Source organism: Pan troglodytes, chromosome 23, assembly GCF_028858775.2.
Source record: "Pan troglodytes isolate AG18354 chromosome 23, NHGRI_mPanTro3-v2.0_pri, whole genome shotgun sequence".
In the NCBI taxonomy this organism is placed as follows: domain Eukaryota; kingdom Metazoa; phylum Chordata; class Mammalia; order Primates; family Hominidae; genus Pan; species Pan troglodytes.
In genome coordinates, this window is record NC_086016.1 from 35832911 (window position 1) to 35851909 (window position 18999).

General features: G+C 45.9%; 1 protein-coding gene and 1 long non-coding RNA gene across 21 annotated transcripts in view; one reads left to right on the plus strand and one right to left on the minus strand.

Annotated features, from left to right (window-relative positions):
* LARGE1 (LARGE xylosyl- and glucuronyltransferase 1) overlaps positions 1–18999 on the minus strand; it is an 851853-nt gene that overhangs the window by 665994 nt on the left and 166860 nt on the right. The gene's annotated exons all lie outside the window — the stretch shown is intronic.
* Positions 1–18999, plus strand: part of LOC104003753 (uncharacterized) — a 59042-nt gene that overhangs the window by 12770 nt on the left and 27273 nt on the right. For 6 of the 9 annotated variants that reach the window (XR_008541837.2, XR_008541838.2, XR_008541836.2 and 3 more), the window contains 3 exons: positions 8634–8676; positions 9889–10043; positions 10525–10914. This is a non-coding gene — a long non-coding RNA (uncharacterized LOC104003753). Of the gene's footprint in view, positions 1–8633; positions 8677–9888; positions 10044–10524; positions 10915–18999 lie in introns of those variants that run through there. The other 3 variants (XR_008541839.2, XR_010156084.1, XR_008541841.1) reach the window with 2 other exon arrangements.

Consider the following 18999-nt stretch of genomic DNA (forward strand, 5'->3'; position numbering starts at 1 on the left):
CTGCATTCTAGGGAGATGGGGCTGGGTAAAGGCAGAGTGTACAAGCCTCTGCCAGAATTCACATTCACACACCACAGCCAGAAGAGCCGGCAAATTACACGGGGAAAAACCCTGCACAAGCTCGCCTTGTGCTGACATGTACTATTATTATACACTCTGTGCCTTTGAGACAACCTGCCACAAACACACAAAGCCAGCAACTAAAAGGAAACTGGCATTAATACAATTCAGTGTGAGGGTATGATCTGGGGGTGTGGAGGTGGAGATGACGTTGTTTTATTTCTTACAATAATATTGGTATTTCAGGTAATCGAATTTGGTTCTTAGCGCTAATGTCATTTTCTGCTAATTTAATGTCCCAGGAATCCCTCCGAGTAAGAAGATTGCTCGTGGAATGCAAATAAAGCCCATTCTGGGAAAAATAACCATTTCCCCAACCCAGGTGTGCTCAAAGGCTGAACAAAGGCCAATCCCACAGAGTAGAGGGAGTTAAATAGATCCTAGGAGGTGGTCTGGGTATGAAGGCTGCTTGCTGGGCGAAGGGGCAGTGGTTATTTGAGATTCTTCATTGTGAAAGCAAACTAATCAGGCTCTCTAGCATCAGGCATTTGGAAAGCCAGCAGGGCACTCAGGGGCCTCAGATGACTCAGATGGGAGGAGAGGAGGGCAGGGAAATGAGGAAGGGGGAATAGTGTCCATCTGGCTAGCTCTGCTTCCAAAGGAGCACGAAGCATCCCTCAGCCTCCTGGTTGGGCAGTCGTAAGAGACCATGCCAGGGCCGGGCGCGGTGGCTCACGCCTGTAATCCCAGCACTTTCGGAGGCCGAGGCAGGTGGATCACGAGGTCAGGAGATGGAGACCACGGTGAAACCCCGTCTCTACTAAAAATAAAAAATTAGCCAGGTGCAGTGGCAGGTGCCTGTAGTCCCAGCTACTTGGGAGGCTGAGGCCAGAGAGTGGTGTGAACCTAGGAGGCGGAGCTTGCAGTAAGCCAAGATCACGCCACTGCGCTCCAGCCTGGGTGACAGAGCGAGACTCCGTCTCAAAAAAAAAAAAAAAAAGAGAGAGACCATGCTTCCCAGTTTCCATGGACTGGAAACTGTATGTCCCCATGTATGTCCCTATCCCCCCCCCATTCTTAACAGTGTTCCAGTTTGGACAAGACATTATACAGTCATCCTAGATACAGTCGGCAGAGTATGACAGGAAGAGTGAAGAAAGCTAAGACAAAATTTGCAAGCCGTGTAACCTCAGCCTAGGTACTTACTCTCTCAGGCCTTAGTTTCCTTATTGGAAAAATGGAATAACAGTACATGCCTGGCAAGTTTGTCAAGATTAAATGAGATACCATGTGTCCTTTACCATGCCAGCCCTGGGCTCACTGGGCACGTGTAGAAACTTGATGGGCGCTGAGTTATCACTGGCTGTTGGTGCACACTGGCAGGACCAGCCTGGGATGCCTGGCTTTGGGAATAGCTCTTTTCCATCCTAATTTCCTGATGAACTCTCGAGCCTCCCTGTCTCCTGTTCCTGCCCCTGGGCATCTGACATCCTCAGTTCACAGCTAACTGCAGAATCATAGCATGAAAAAAGGCATACTTCTCCAAGGGCTGAATAGGATTTCATAAACCAAAAAACCTACAGCTTCCAGCTGCGGTACTGTCCTAGTCTAATTTACCCTGCAGCCGCGCAAGACAATGAAGTTGGGAATTTCTATTTGAGGGAGTATTTTTCCCCTTCTCTCCCTCTCCTGACAGTGGTCTTCAATTACAGCCTGTGAAGCTCTGGGTGCAGGGAGGCTAAGGGAGGGAGTCAGAGAAGTGAACTCACTGAAACGCATCTGCAGAAGCAGATTACTAAATGTCCCACAGACAGTGGTACAGCTGACAGCGCCTGAGCTCAGTGGGGCAGCCTGGGGAGAGGAGAAGAGCAGGAAAAAATTAAGCTCTTCCTTGGGCCTGATGAAGATTAATATCTCCTCCCTGATGAGATGAGGCAGTTTAATCGCTGCTATTAATACAGAATCACTGAGAGCCAAAGATGAGGGCATGGAAGGAGGCAGGGGATGAGATGAGAGCACCTCAAGGTATGAGTACAGAAGCAGAGAAGCACCCCCTGAATGTAGAAAGACACAGCTGATTTTCTGCAGGGCTCAAAAGCCAATAGAGAAATTTGAGAGCTGAGGCACTGTGTGGTATGATACAGTGTTTCAGACTTGCTGTGTTGCTTTTCCTACTGGGATCATCTGACTGATTGGGTTAAACATGCTGATCTCTAACACCACATCTGGCATACGATCTCAGCACACAGACCTTGACCATCGCTTCCTGGAGAGCCCAACAATGGCAGGACTCAAGCGTGGTCTTCTGACTCCTCACCTTGGCCTATTCCTTGTCATGCTTCAAGATTCAGCCCAGGAGGCATCTTCTTCCACGAAAGCTTTCTTGGATGTCCCCAGATACTTAGGTGTCCCTTTTTCTGGATTCCTGAACACCAGCATACATACTTCTATTATAGCAAGTATGCTAAATGGCAATAGTGAGTCCTTCCCTGCAAAAGAAGATTGCTCTCAGCCTTAAATTCTTGCTTCCCACCTTTCTATAATTTCCCTTTTTACTCATTAATCAGTGTTTCCATCATCTCATCTCCTGGTTTCCTCCGAGGACCTATTATCTTCAGAAAATGACCACTCGGAGAAAGGTCATTATCACCTAAGACTAACAAAAGAACAATTTTCATCAGGACAGAAACTATGTCTTCATCTTAGTGTCTTTCTCGGACTCTAGTCCAGTATCGGACGTACACTTGGTACTTAATAAATATGTGCTCGGTATGCAATGATCTAAGAGAAAAACAAGGAGTTAGGGCATAAATGGAGGCACCAAAAAATCAGCTGGCCACCTAGGGGAAACCTCCACATCCAAAAAGAAAGGTGCAAACCAAACCACTATGGAGACCTTGAAGTCCTGCAACCTGCTCAAAAGCCACAAGATCATTCTCAAAGGTGCACCATTAAATAAAAGCAAAAACAGTTCATGCCCTCCCCCGCCACCGCCATCCTCACTCACTCAAGCTCTGTGTGAATTTTCAACTCAAATATGCTCAGGATTCCCGACTCTCCAAATTCCACACCATCTGACATTTGGGCCTAAGAGTTTGAGAAATGTGAAAGAGGCATGGAAGAATCCCAGAAGAGTAGGCCTTGTGCAGAGCAATGTTTACCTTCGATTGTCACAGAATGATCTGGAACCATTTCATTAAATAGAAGGAAAATTGCAAATGTGAAGGCTACTAGTTTGGGATTCATAAAAGAAGGCAAGCCTTTGTCAAAATGTCTGCTGTGTGGATGATAAGCAGCACACTGAGCATGAAGGCCACAGGTGTGGAATAAACGCTGCAACATTGTAAGCACTGAGGTTTCTGGACCCCAGCATTTAATTAGATTACAGTCTTGACAATAGCTCACCTGATACATCATGCAATAACAAGCTCCCTTGTGTAGGTTAAAAATGCAAATTAAGTGTCAGAAATAGGAACACCACCTCAACTACTGAATGCACTCCCACTAAGTGCAAAGCACAGTAGATGGTTTAAAGAGGCCCAAAAGCCAGTTTTAACCTTCAAGGCACAGGTTGATAGCAATATAAATATCTACAGAAAGACCAACAACTGAAACATCAAATATTAGTCACCTGGATTAGTTGCAAACATTTCTGGTGGAGGGAGCTGAGACTCTCCTACACACCCAAGTGTGCTGCAGCCAAGTGCAGAAATGCGGAGCCAACAACTGCACCCAACACCGCTGGGCTTGGAGTCGCGAGAAGAGCAGGCTTCTGGCAGCACCAACACAGCCTGCAAATACCCATGACCATAATTTCTCATGATGCCACAGGCAGGATGAGGTGAGGACCCCGTGAAAGCGACTGCACAGAAACAGAGACACTGAGAAAGCACAGGCCAAGCGCCTGGAATGGCAGCGGGAAGAAAGAGCTCTGTCCTGCAATCACCTTGCGAGAAATCCCACCTTTCCAAAGCCCAGAGCCAGGAGGGGTGTGCAAGAGAACGTGAGTGGGTTCCATGCCCACCCTCCAGATGGATGGAGCCTCTGTTCGGGCAAAGAACTGCTCCTTGGCTGAGGGTCCCAGCAGAACCAGCTTCAGATACCCCACTTTTAACCACTCACAAATGAGAACGTACCAGTTGTCACCAACCGGCTGTGTTTCTGCAGTTCATTTAACCATTTGGGGCCTCAGTTTGCTCATATGTAAGATGGGGCTAACAAGGGTTCCTCTTTACAGGCTGAGACAATACAGCCTGGTAAGCAAAAGCACGGTCCCTGGAGACAAGACGGTGAGCCCTGGAGTCCCCCCAACTCTGCTTCCCAGGGGAGCGACTTTGGGAAAGTCATTGAACCTCTGTGTACTTCAGTTTCCTCGCCTGTAAGCAGGGATACCAGGACCAGCCTCATAGGGTGGTTGTGAGGACGGAATGAGTTCATCCAAGTAAATCACAGAGAACAGCACCTAGCATATAGCAAGTGCTCCACAAGCATCAGTGACTACTCTTCATGTGATGATGTAGCTGTTCTTTCCTATCCTGTTCTCATAAAGGAGGCGATCACTCACTCATCAACCTTCGTGCACCGAGCACAATGTGTGCAAGGAACTGTCATGTAGTATGAGTTCCCTTACTTGGCATACCAGCCCCTAAAGCAAGGACTAGGAGCCCACTTGGTCTGAGGTTCAGAAAGGTCAGGGGACCCCTCCAAGGCCATGTAGCCAGCAAGTCGCAGCATCAGATTCAGGGCCCAGGTCTTCTGGTGCAAGAACCCCTGCACTTTCTACCCTACCACATGGCGAGAGCACTGCCTAATAAAACCACGCAGATGCTTCAGCTTTACTTCAACCAGATTTTTCTTTATAATAAAAACAAAAGTACAATGTCTTTTTTACACTGGAAAATTTAAAAAGGCATCCCTATCTTTCTTTCCAAATAATGTCTTTTTTTTATTTTCCTAGTAAAGATGGTTGACACTGGCTTCTAGCTCACCTCACTACTGGATGTCACTGGTTCAAGAGTTCCAACACCCAGTGATAAAGTCTGTATCTTTGTCCCCTCCAAATCTCATGTTGAAATCTAATCTCCAATGTTAGCAGTGGAGCCTCGTGGGAGGGGCTTGGATCATGGGGGCAGATTTCTCATGAATGGTTTAGCACCATTCTCTTGGTGCGATCCTTGTGAGATATGGTTGTTTAAAAAGTGTATGGCACCTCCCCTTACTCTCTCTCCTGCTTCTCCTTTGGTCATGTGACACACCTGCTCCCACTTTGCCTTTCGCCCTGATTGTAAGCTCCCTGAGGCCTCCCCAGAAGCCAAGCAGATGCCGGTGCCATGCCTGTATAGCCTACACAACCGTGAGTCAAATAAGCCTCTTTTCCTTATAAATTACCCAGCCTTAGGTATTTCCTTATAGCAATGCAAGAATGGCTTAATATACCCAGGTAGGAGCGAGTTGGAAGTTCACTGTCAGATCTTTGATCAGCTATCAATATGTCCTGAACCAGCCATGGATCACTTGTCCCACACAGCTCTTCCCACCGACCTCTCTGCCAGTATCCATTTGCTCAGGTCAAAACCTGGAGTCATCACTGACTCTTTCTTTCTCTCTCCTTCACAACCCAAACATCACCAAGGCCTAAAACCTCTACCTCCAAAACCTATCCGCAGGCAGCCACTTCTGCCTCATCTCCATTGCCACTACCACCATCTAAGTTCAGGTCACCTCACTGCTTATCTGGATAAGTATGGTGGCTACCCAGCCGGTGATCTGGCCTAAATTCCTGTCCACCATAGATCATTCTCTATATAGAAGCCAGGCTTATTATCGCTCTTCGATCTGACCTCCACCACAACTCTCTGAGGTAGTCAGGGCAGATATCACCACCCCCATTTTACAGATGATGAAAGGGAGTCCTCGACTTGTCACATGGCTATTTAGTGATGAAGTTCATTATTCTACAATCCAGTAATTTGACTTGCACAAGACATTCACCTTCCCTGGGTTTTAATTTTCTCTAAGAGACAGATAATGTTAGCCCAGCTTGACTCACAAGGCTGTTGTGGAGATTCAATGAGAAAGTGAGCTCTTTCACATACCAGCTGAGTGACCCTGAGCAATCCACTTAGCCACTCTCAGTTCTCATTTTGTGCTTTTTCCATCACGCCCCGCTGGCTGTGAATCCAGTCCAACTGCGTGCAAATTACGCCTTTGCTTTATGTTTACTGAGCAACAACTATGTGCCACAACAGATTTTTTTATTACTCTATTTTATTTGCAATCACAGATCTGAAGTTTATCAATACATGATCTCCTCAAAAACGAAAGAAATAAAACAAGTATCTGCAATTTGCTGAGAATTTAATATGTGTCAGTTGCCTGCAAAACTCATCATTCTTTAGAGTTTCAAATACATCTGTGAGGACGCTATTGTTGTTTCCACTTATACATGAGAAAACTTACAAAAGGCAAGAGACAAGCCCACGGTCACCCAGCTGGTAAGTGGAACAGACAGGTTTCAAACCCTGAGTGTTCTGACTGCAAAGCCCCTGTCCGCTCCAGTCCTACTATCCCCACTCCCAGGAGGTGGATGCTCCTCTGTGATGCGAATGGAATGGGGATGCCTGGCGTACCTGGGAGCTGCTAGTCTTCCTCTTGCCCAGGCTATGTGGCTCCTCTGTGTCTTCCTAAATGACAACGTGCTTTCCCATGGGTCCTCAGAGCATGCCTGCTGCCGTGATGCCCTCTCCTGACCTCCGGCCCTACAGGGCCCTATTAGGTCTTATGTACTGTGTTCTCATCGCACCGGGGACACACTTGGACTTCTGGATGGCTCTGCCACGCTCACGCCCTGGAAAACACCTCATTGTCCCTGTTTCCTACTGACTGGTACAGTGCTCAGCACAGAGGAGGAACTACCTACAGCCAAATGATTGTCATAGAAAGGAGGGAGGAGAAGGAGGAAAGACAGGCAGCAAGATGCACTGTATATATGGTGGGTGAGAACGTGGGCTCCAGGCCACACAAGTGGCTCTGCCACTCACAGGTTGGGACCTAGGGCAAGTTTCTCAACATCCTGCACCTGCCTTTCCCTCTAAAAGGAGGGTGATGCTAGTGCCTCCCTGGGTGATGTGTCATGAACATAAATGCAAGTGCTTTAGAGCAGCACACATGGCAAAGCCCCACCAAGTGTTAATTTCTATTATCCCACACTAAGGACCAAGGGAAGGAATTGCCTCAAAGCCTGAAGGAGCCAAGGGATTTCACCCAGGGAATAGAACAAGCGAAGAAGCCAAGAAAATATGCAATCCAAGGGTCTCTTTCTGATGACTACCTGTCACTGAAGCATCTGGAATGCAATACAGGGACTGTTTGGAGCAGAGGTGTGGACCAGAGGGAAAACAGCCTCCTTTCTATTTGTCAGAGAGCCATCAGAGCAGCAAGAGCTATTAGGAAGAAGACTGGTGAGAGCAAAATGAAAAAATTTTGTAAATACTCACTCTCGGTGATCTTTGCTTATCCGCCCCTTCATGCCACTCACCTGAGTGTTTATCCAAAACATGAAATTAAGCCGTGGGTGAGGTGCTCGTCTCTGTCAGAGCTGTCTCCTTCAGTGCTGGCTCAGAACCAGTGCGTGTGTGTGCCCTGACAATCTGAGCACCCAGAAGGCTTATGTTCATGTCTGCACTGGGGATTTGAAGAGTCCAAGAACCAATCTGTCCCCAAACTACGCTCAAGTGAGCTAAGTGCAGCATTTTGAGAAGCGTTAACTCACAGATACAGCTTCTAGGAAAGGAAAGGCGAGGGCCCGGTTCTCGCTACTGCTTGGAGCAGGCTGACCCTAATCTGCCCTGAAAGGCTGGATCCAATCATCCATCAGCCACAGAAGCCAAGGCAACTGGCACAGGATCCCAGGAGGCAAAGAAAATGCATGGCTTGAAAAGTGATAAAAGACACAACCGAGCCCACTGAGCCTGGGTGGAAGTTCCGACCTAGTACATTTCCTAGGATCTGTGAGGCATTATTCACACATAGGGAGAGGACCAACTCTACCTGATCCCTGTGGAGAACTAACCAGGAGGGAGCGACCTTTACATAGAAAAAAAAGAGATCTAGAATCATACCCATTTAAGAAATGAAAGAAACCTTAGAGAGATCACACAAGGCATGCCTGCCTGGGTTCAATCTCAGCTTTACCTATTTTCAAACTTCTCTGTGCCTCTGTTCCCCCATCTGCACAATAAGAATATTAGCACGAAAATTAGTCGGGTATGGTGGCATGCGCCTGTAGTCCCAGCTACTCGGGAGGCTGAGGTAGGAGAATGGCGTGAACCCGGGAGGCAGAGCTTGCAGTGAGCAGAGATCACGCCATTGCAGCCTGGCGACAGAGCAAGACTCCGTCTCAAAACAAAATAAGAATATTAGCACCTACTTCATAGGACAGTTCTGAGGAAGAAACTAGTTACTACAAGTCAAGGACTTGGTGCCTGATGTACAATAAATGCTCCATAAATAGTAACTAATATTATTTTTATTTCTGGCACTTCAAGATTCATTGAGCATCTACTCTATTTCAGGTATTTTGCCAAAGACTGAGGATTCGGATATGACTACGGAAAGGTGAGTCCTCACTATCTGAAGTGTGTGAAATCCAAACAAATAATAATAACAATGACTTGGCCAGCGGAATGAATGAATAACCTTGGTGATCCACCCAATGGCACTGGCACTTTGTGCTGGGCACTTTTCTAGGCAATGTTATTAGAGGCCACAGGAAAGTTCTAAAAAGGAAGTATGCTATATAAATGAAGTGCAATTCAACATAATAAATGATTAACAGAAGTACAAACAATACATTTGCCAGGCACTTGGTGTGAAAACTAAGATTTAAGTCAGAGGAGATAAAATAGGGAGTGAGGCTGTTGTGCAAGACAAACAGTAGGCACTCCATCAGCGATGTTGTTACCATGCTGGTTATTATTAAATCCAAGTCCTGGAGCCCAGGAGAGGAGGAGGGGGCGCTGAGACCAGGAACCCAGAGGCTGCACTTAATCCAGGTCAAACTTCTCAAGTGGGCCAGAAGAGAGGCACTTGTTAAAAATACAGACACCTGGGCACCTCCCCTGAGGAACCCCATTTAGTAGATCTAGGGCAGGATTCTGGGCTGTCTTGTTCATTAAGTGCCCGGGGGTGGACTGGAAGTCTATATATTAAACAAATGCCCCAGGTGATTCTTATCATCTAGCAAATGCTGGAACCAGAGATCTAGGTGACCTCCTTATAGGCAAGAAGAGGAAATACTCTCTCAGGTTCCTCTGAACTTTGATTAGCAGCTAAAGGCAAGTCCAGATTGCAAGGACTAAGCTTCCCGAGGAGAGGAGAGCAAGGAACGAGAAGCCAGAGGCCAAGATGCCAAGATCCACTTTGCAGGCCTGTGTGACAGGTCCCTGCCTACCCTTCCTGACCTCATCCACCATGTTGCTTCTCCTCCTGACCTCATCCACCATGTTGCTTCTCCTCTCTTCTCTTTCTCTCCAGCCACCCAGACTCCTCCTTGGCATCCTACAAAAGCACCAAGCACTCTCCATCTCTTGCTCTTCTCCCTGCCTGAAACTCTTTTCCTTCCCCTCACCACCTGGCTCTGCTTAATGTCACCAGTAAGAGAGGCCTGCCCAGATCACCCTATTAACACAGCACTTCCCTTTCCCCACTCCTCACCAAGCCCATTGCCCTGGCACTATCATCTCACTTTGCTTTATTTTTCTTTGTTGCACTTATCAACACTCAGCAGAGCATGATGTTGTTCGATCATCATCTCTCTCCATCCACTAGGAAAACTAAGCTCCATGAGAAGAGGGGACTTGCCCATGTGGCTCAGGGCTCTATGCCCAGTGCCCTAGACAGTGCCTGACTGTGTGTGCGGAATGAATGAATAACCTTGGTGATCCACCCAATGGCACTGGCGCTCAGTGACCTCATCTGAAATGGTAAACCCTCCTTCCCTAATTAGGTTATGGGGGGATTATTTCACTGTATCAAGAAAGCTCATGTCCAAGAGGGCCAAGCAAATGAATCATAATTGTTATCAACAGGTGCAATGGAGAGGGTTCCCAGCTGGGACACCACCTCAAGCATCCATCACTGGCTGTGTGCCAGAAATGGGGCACTGTGTGCCCTCTGCTGGAGCAAAAAAAAAAAAAAAAAGCCAACTATCCATTATCTAAGGCTCCACCCCAGAAAGAAGGAATCTTGGCATGGCCAGGGTTCTTCCTATCAATGCAGGTTTTTTTTTTTTTTTTTTTTTTTAGACAGAGTCTCAGTCTGTCGCCAGGCTGAGGTGCAGTGGCATGATCTCGGCTCACTGCAATCTCCACCTCCCGGGTTCAAGCGATTCCCCTGCCTCAGCCTCCCGAGTAGCTGGGATTACAGGTGCCCGCCATCACGCCTGCCTAATTTTTTGTATTTTAGTAGAGACGGGGTTTCACCATGTTGGCCAGGATGGTCTCGATCTCCAGACCTCGTGATCCACCCATCTCCACCTCCACCTCCCACCGTGTAGCTTTAAATATTCAACTCCGTTGACTCCTTGAGCGACCTGTTGCTTCCAGAAGTACAGTCAACATATCCAAAGCAGCTGCTGAGACAAAATGACTCTGCAAACCTAATCCATGCTAGGCACCATGGACTCGTTTTCATCTTGCAAAAACCCTCAACAGCACCCCCAATTTACGCACAATTTGCAGTAAGAGAGGTTAAGTGACTCAATGTGGACACACAGCATTTAAAAGGAGGACTGGGACTTAGACAGCCCCATCCAACATATCTGTTAGGAAAGTGATTAAACTCTGCATCAGAGGATGGCCCTTTCCTCTTTGTTCTTTAAAGTTCTCACTACAGGTCATTTTGATGAAATAATTTAATTTTCTCCAAACATGGCCAATGCATTCACAAGGAAGTGCCAGTGCATTTACGACCACAGCTGCAGTATGTTAGGGAGTCTCTCCCTGCCCCTTTCTAATGCCTAAAGAAGGCTGCTGAGGCTGTGAGCTTCGTTATATCACAGTTCTCTAGGTTTCAGTTCCTCAGTTGTAAAACAAGGGTCTCTCTGGACCAGGTGGGTGACGTTTTTGCATCCCTCCCAGGAGACTTTCCAGGATTCTAGAAAAATATGAGAATGAAAGGAAAAACAAAGATTTGTTAAATGACCACTGTCGGATGTAACAGGTCATTTAGTCTTTATAACAGTGGTGTAAGCTACAGGTTGTGCTCTCCTCTATTTTTTGAGATGGAGTTTCGCTCTTGTTGCCCAGGCTGGAGTGCAATGGCACAATCTCGGCTCACCGCAACCTCCGCCTCCTGGGTTCAAGCGATTCTCCTGTCTCACCCTCCAGAGTAGCTGGGATTACAGGCATGTGCCACCACGCCTGGATAATTTTGTATTTTCAGTAGAGATGGGGTTTCTCCATGTTGGTCAGGCTGGTCTCGAACTCCCGACCTCAGGTACCCGCCCTCCTCGGCCTCCCAAAGTGCTAGGATTACAGGTGTGAGCCACAGCGCCCAGCCCTGTGCTCTCCTTTTTATGGAGAAGAAACTGACCTGCAATGATGTTGAGTAACTTGTCTATTTCACTCTGTGATTTAAATGATGTCTACTAAAATTCAAACTCCCATCCACTTGTCCTTGGGGGCTATGTTCCCCCAACCATCAACATTTGCCCTATAAAAAGTCCTTCTGTAATTTTCAAAAGTTTTATCTGTTTAGGCTGTAAGCCAGCCTAGATGACTCCTGATGTCCGTTCCTTCTCTTGATTATATGAGTCTATGACAGAAACAAAATGCAAACTGCATTAAAGGATTAACTGAATTTTTTCGTTATACTGGCTTATAAGAATCCTGCTAGCCACAGAAGTTCGCATGTCTTCTCTCTTGTCCAAGATACCCCATTTTCACTTGTCTCAGGGTTTGTCTCGTCCTTGTCTAAAGCTTGAGCATATCAACTTTGAAATGTCATCTACCAGTTGTTTCTATATCTGCAAGTTCTTGAGTGACTGCAGAGTAAAAGACCTTTTTAGACAAGGACAGGCTCCCTTGCTTACTATCTTGGTGGTCTTGCTCAAACGGTACAACGTCCCTGAGCCTTAGTTTCCTCATCTATAAAATGGGACAAGGATGAAGTTGTTTGGGGGAATAAATGAGATAATATGTGTAAAATTCCTAGCCCAGCACCAGGCCAAAAGGTGGAAACTCACAGTCTAAATGAGCCAGACAGAGTCAACCACTGCTATACGCAGATACCAGAAGCTCTTCCCTCTCAATTCTGTTCTATGTAAACGACAGTGCAGGGATGACACAAGGATCAACAAGGAAGGATGGAGATCGTGACAAAATGGATCAACCGAGCACTGTGCACATGGACAGCCAGTACTCAGCTCCAGCCAGTAGCTACTATGATGAAATGAGGGTCTGGTTTTGCAGATCTTTTCATTTTTTTTAGGGAAAGCCAAAAATCATGACTTCTTATGTGCAATCTCCCAATGTTTAACCATTAGCAACAAATTCAAAAATGGTAAAAGCAGTAGGCGGGCCAAACCCAACACAAGTGCAAGCCAGATGCAGCCAATCTTGGTTTAACATGTGATAAATAGAAACGATTGCTACAGTTTCCATTATTGTTATAGTTTAAATAGTACATTTCCTTCTTGTGTTTCTATATCTTCCACAATACAATAATAAAAGGGTTTTTTTCCATTTCCAGGAATAAGGATTTTTATGAAAATGCATGTTTGTTGGATAACACAAAGGAGAATATTATCTAATGTGGCTTGGGGTCAATATCAAGCAGTAATATTGTTTTACTATTAATTAGAGCTGTGTCATTGCAAGAGCTGGTAAGAATACTGGTCTTGTTTCCAACTGATGAAAACACTCATACAGATTAGGGTTTTTATGAGTAAATTTCAGATCTTGAAATCAGTGCTGTGATCCACTCTCATAGGGTGAATATCTGTCCAAATGGTATATCAGAAAGGAAAAAAGCCAATGTCGTTACATAGAAGTGTTAAACAATGATCTCTAAAGAAAAGTTTCATTCTTAAAAAGCATTTGAACTTCAAAGCCCAACAATGACATAGATTCATGTATCCCAAAGGTTAAGAAAATTCCTCTCATCTAAAAACAATGCAAAACCTACAAAATCACTTCAAATTCTGCTACCATCAAGATTTGCATAGTTTTTTGAAAACTAAAATAACATATTCAGAAAAATGAACAAGTCCTAAGTGAAATACTTGGTGAATTATCATAAAGTGAGCCCAGCTATATAGTCATCACACAGGTTAAAATTAAAATTAAGGCTGGGCGTGGTGGCTCACACCTGTAATCCTGGCACTTTGGGAGGCCGAGGAGGGCAGATCACCTTGAGGTCAGGAGTTCGAGACCAGCCTGGCCAACATGGCGAAACCCCATCTCTACTAAAAATACAAAAATTAGCTGGGTGTGGTAGCACACGCCTGTAATCCCAGCTACTTGGGAGGCTGAGGCAGGAGAATCGCTTGAACCTGGGGATGGAGCAGAGGTTGCAGTGAGCAAAGATTGTGCCACTGCACTCCAGCCTGGGCGACAGATTGAGACTCCGTCTCAAAAAACAAAACAAAAACAAACAAACAAACAAAAATTGGAATTAAATTATTAGCAGCATCCCAAAGTCTTCCTTGGGCCCTGCCCCAGTCTCTGTTCTACCCTCCCTACCAGAGTTAACCACCATCTGGATTGGTAAGAGCCTACATTAATTTTTGACTGTTTTTGAACTTGGTATAATTGGAATCCTATAGTATGTATTATTTTGTGTATGTCTTCTTTTGCTCAATACTGAGAGTAATTTCATTTTCATCACTCTATAGTACCTCACTATATAAACGTGCCACTATTCTTTTTTTTTTTTTTTTAAGACAGAGTCTTGCTCTGTTGCCCAGTCTGGAGTGCAGTGGCATGATCTTGGCTCACTGGAACATTTGCCTCCAGGGTTCAAGCGATCCTCCTACCTCAGCCTCCTTAGTAGGTGGGGCTACAGGCATGCTAATTACTACCAAGCCCAGCTATTTTGTATTTTTAGTAGAGATGGGGGTTCGCCACGTTGGCCAGGCTGGTCTTGAGCTCCTGGCCTCAAGTAATCTGCCTGCCTTGGCCTCCCAAAGTGCTGGGATTACAGGCGTGAGCCACCACACCCAGCCCCACTATTCTCATTTTAGTGTTCATGAACATTTCATAGTTTCCTGTCTGGTGCTATTATAAATAACGCTGATGTGAGCACTCTAGTACTAGTCTTTTGCTTCCACCTACATGCATTTCTCTTGGGTGTATTGCTAGGGGTAGAGCTAAGGGATCATGGGGTATGCTTGGCTTTGCTTGGTAATACTTTGGGTAAGTTTTCCAAAGTAGTTATATAAATGGCTATCTTTTACTTAAAATTAAGAGACCTATTCAAACATCAAAAGGACCCTCTGAATAAAATCCTCCCTCCTTTTGTTAAATTGGTATCCAAAATAAAAAAATAAAATAAAATAAAATTGACTTAAAACCAGGAAACCTGCAACAAAGAGCAGACATTCTGAACTTATCTTTTCAGAAAACCTTAACGCATCATCAGTTACTGATTAAACACCTATCATAGATGAAGTATTATGGTCTTAAATCATTCAGACAATTCAGACCAATACATCTAAATACAGTGCCTTTCTCATGAGCTGTAAATGAAATGTTGGATACATATATGTCAAATTCAAATGCAAGAATCCAAAACTCCAAGGGAAGGATGAGATGTCCATATGAAAAGTGCATGGCACACCATCTCTGCTCTATCCATAAAGGACAAGAAGAGGATGGAGAGGATGTGGGAGCATGGGACTGTGGGAAAGTGGCATGGAAGGCGGAAAAATGACCCCCCAAAAGATGTCCACATCCTAATCCCCATGGCCAATGAATATGTCATTTTCCATGGCCAAAAGGGCTTCGCCAGTACCATTAAATTAAGGATTTTCAGACAGGGTTGTTATCTTGGATTTTCCGGGTAGGCTCAATATAATTACAAGGGTCCGGCCAGGTGGGGCAGCTCATGCCTGTAATCCCAGCACTTTGGGAGGCCAAGGCGGGTGGATCACGAGGTCAGGAGATTGAGACTATCCTGGCCAACATGATGAAACCCCGTCTCTACTAAAAATACAAAAATTACCTGGGTGTGGTGGCACGTGCCTGTAATCCCAGCTACTCAGGAGGCTGAGGCAGGAGAATCACTTGAACCAGGGAGTCGGAGGTTGCAGTGAACTGAGATCACACCACGGCACTCTAGCCTGGTGACAGAGCGAGACTCCATCACAAAAAAATAGTAATAATAATAATAGTAATAATAATAATGGTCCTAATAAGAGGGGGGTAGGAGAGTCACAGTCAGAGAAGGAGATATAACAACAGAAGTAGAGGTTAGCATCACAGAGAAAGATTTGAAGATGCCACACTGCTGGCCTTGGGGATGGAGGAAGGCATCACAAGCCAAGGAAAGCGGGCAGCCTCAAGAAGCTTAAAAAGACCAGGAGATGGATTCTTCACTGGAGCCTACAGAAGGAATCAGCCTTGCCAACACCTTGACTTTAGCCCAGTGAGAATGATTTTGAGCTTCTGACCTCTGGAACTGTAAGATAATAAATGTATGGTTTTTTTTAAGCCACTAAGTTTGTGGTGGTTTGTTACAGCAGCCACAGGAAACTCATACAAGTTGCATGTTGGGACTCATGGCAACCACATTTCTTGATTCCTGGTCCAGGCCTCTTGCCATGACCTCTTAAAGGAGATGCAGCCAATGGATGCAGCAGGGTTATTTTTTCCACCCTAGCAGGATAGCCAATATTATTTTAAGACCAAAGGCTATGTATAAGAAAAGTAGAGGTCAGGTCAGGTGCAGTGGCTCATACCTGTAATCCCAGTACTTTGGGAGGCCAAGGTGGGCGGGTCACCTGAGGTCAGGAGTTCAAGACCAGCCTAGCCAACATGGTGAAACCCCATCTCTACCAAAAACACAAAGATTAGCCAGGTGTGGTGGTGGGCACCTGTAATCCCAGCTACTCAGGAGGCTGAGACAGGAGAATTGCTTGAACCTGGGAGGCGGAGGTTGCAATGAGCTGAGATCGCGCCACTGCACTCCATCCTGGGCAATAGAGCAAGACTCCATCTTAAAAAAAAGTAAAAGGAAAGTAGAGGTCATCTTTGTAACCATCTCACAAGCAAATAATTGGGATAGACTTTACTGCCCTCTCAGATGCCAAGAACTTAAAGAGACTCTTAACAGTCCCAAGGTAAGAACTACAGACACATGCACTGGGCATTCTTTGGGATGCATGTGTCACCTGGGCACTATTCAGAGCAGCCCACTTGCATGCTCACATTTTCATTCATTGCAAGATTTTGCTCAAGCTCAGCACTAACACTTATTAAACATTGGCTGAAAAAGGTCTTTTTTTTTTTTTTGAGACGGAGTCTTGCTCTGTCGCGCAGGCTCGAGTGCAGGGCACCATCTCGGCTCACTGCAAGCTCCGCCCCCCAGGTTCATGCCATTCACCTGCCCCAGCCTCCCAAGTAGCTGGGACTACAGGCGCCCACCACCACGCCCGGCTAATTTTTTTGTATTTTTAGTAGAGACGGGGTTTCACTGTATTCGCCAGGATGGTCTCGATCTCCTGACCTCGTGATCTGCCTGCCTCGGCCTCCCAAAGTGCTGGGATTACAGGCATGAGCCACCGTGCCCGGCCAGCTCTTCATTTTTGATCCATTTTTTTAAAAACACAACTTTTGTATTATAAGTCCCATTTCATTTTGCATTCGGCATCCTATGTTCTTATACTCCATAATATCCTTACTAAATGATACATTTGGACCACTGGCAGGACAGCAAAAATAGGCTTTCCTGCTAAAGCTGCTGCATAGCCTAGACTTGGGGGATACTGAAAGCTCCAGCAGATTATTCACCAATACCTTGTACAATCTGACTTCCCAGACCTTCCAGCACACTCTCTGGGCTGAGGGGCTGAGGGATGGGGGAGCAGACACAGGGCTGGGGAATCAGTCATGTCTGGACAAACCATCCTTGGATAAAATGCACCACCCCCATCTCGCCTATTCCACCACACAAGTGCCCTGGGATTCCCCCATAATAATAATGCAAAGAAAAAGCTTTAACTTACAATTCTTTCACTCTCACTGCCAGTCTTCAAAATAGCCCAGTATCGGAACCGTATTTCTTTCTGTTGAAATTTACTGTGACAACACTAAAAAACATTCATTTCAGAGGGGGTTCACGTTGATAAAAACGGAACCAACAGGGAACTCAGGCTTTAGGAATGACAAAACAGGGGTGCAGGCTGACATCAGTTCAGAAGTGAAGATCCTCTGCCTTTTCATGACACTGGTTTTAAGTGTTCAGGACTTCACATCCTCTGAAGACATTTGCTTTTAAATAACACCCACATTGTCCCGGCCTGCCTCCCTGACAATGGGAAACCTTTGCACCGAGCTGGTTATGAATTATCAGAGGGCAGCATGTGTGAAGAGTTTTCTGAATGGCTGAAAAGCACCCTTTTCCCACATGCTGATAAGTCTCTAATAGCCGAACACATCTCCTTGATGGACAGAAAAGAAGAACCACATCCCACAATAAAACCCACTGGGCTTTGAGAAAAGGTGATTCTGATAGAAAATAACAGGCATGCTCTAAATTCAAATGGGGCTGCAGTTGAGCAGATTCACTCCAGTCCCGGAATTAACATCACGACCAAATGAAAGGAGCCACGTCCTCAGGTCTCAAAAATCACAGATGCTCACAGCACCAAGAGCCCTTCCCTACCAGTGGTTCCTGTGTCCCTCAATACCACAGTCCTTCCCAGGGAACATTCACTAAGGACACATTAGGAGTGAGTGCTCAGTTAGACACTGGGAGTGTAACGACAAATAAAACACTTCCTTCTCTCAAGAAACTCATAGGTAAGTGGTTAGAAAGACATCAAACAAGCAAAATATCTCTTGATGACTGCTGGTCATAGAAGTTTCCACATGGGATCTGGCATTAGGGGAAAATGACATTGAATATGGGCGTTGAAGGTGTTGGCTGGGAGGGAGGGTTACAGAAAAAAGAACTGAATAGTGGGCAGTAAGACCGCAAGAGTGAAAATTAAGAATCAGAGAAATAGTTTCCTCAGGTAGTTCAACAGGGTATTATACCCTGAAGACAGACAGTATAGGTTGGGGAAAAAACAATTGTGGAAGACTCCAGAGTCATGGTAAGGAGTCCACAGTGGATCCAGGAGGCAATGATGAGACCTGTCAGTACTCAAAGTCGGAGGAGGGCACATGTGTTGGTTCACTCATTCACTGAACAAACATTTGGGGACCAAATCTTCTCCCGGCACTGCAGTAGGTGCTAGAGGTGGAAGGGCGAGCTAAAGAGACCCGCTTTCTCCATTCCCAAAGCTTGTAAATCTGCTGTGAAAACAAAAGATTATAAAAACAAGAAAAATAAAGAGCCCTGAGTATTAAGGGTACATACAAGGAGTTAGGTAAATAGGGAGCCAAGGAAGCCTGCTAGTTAAGGGTCAGGAGCAATTAATTGTGGAAGGATCTAGGCAGCCAGACAAAGAGGAAGGAAGCAAGAGCAATAGAGGGTGTCAGGGAGAAGAAAGAACAGGTGGGAAGAGCAGAGCCCACAGAGGGCGATGTATGCCAGTTCTTAAAGGAATCTGGCGTGGCTGGGTAGAGGATGCCAGATGATGGGAGGCAGGATGGTGGGGATTAGGGGATGGGCCAGAGGGGCTGACAAGGAGCAGAGCGGTGCTCTGATTTAGCCCTGAGGAGTCTGAAGAACGAAGGAGACCTGCAAGAAAGTGGGCTGTTGTGCTTAGTCCTG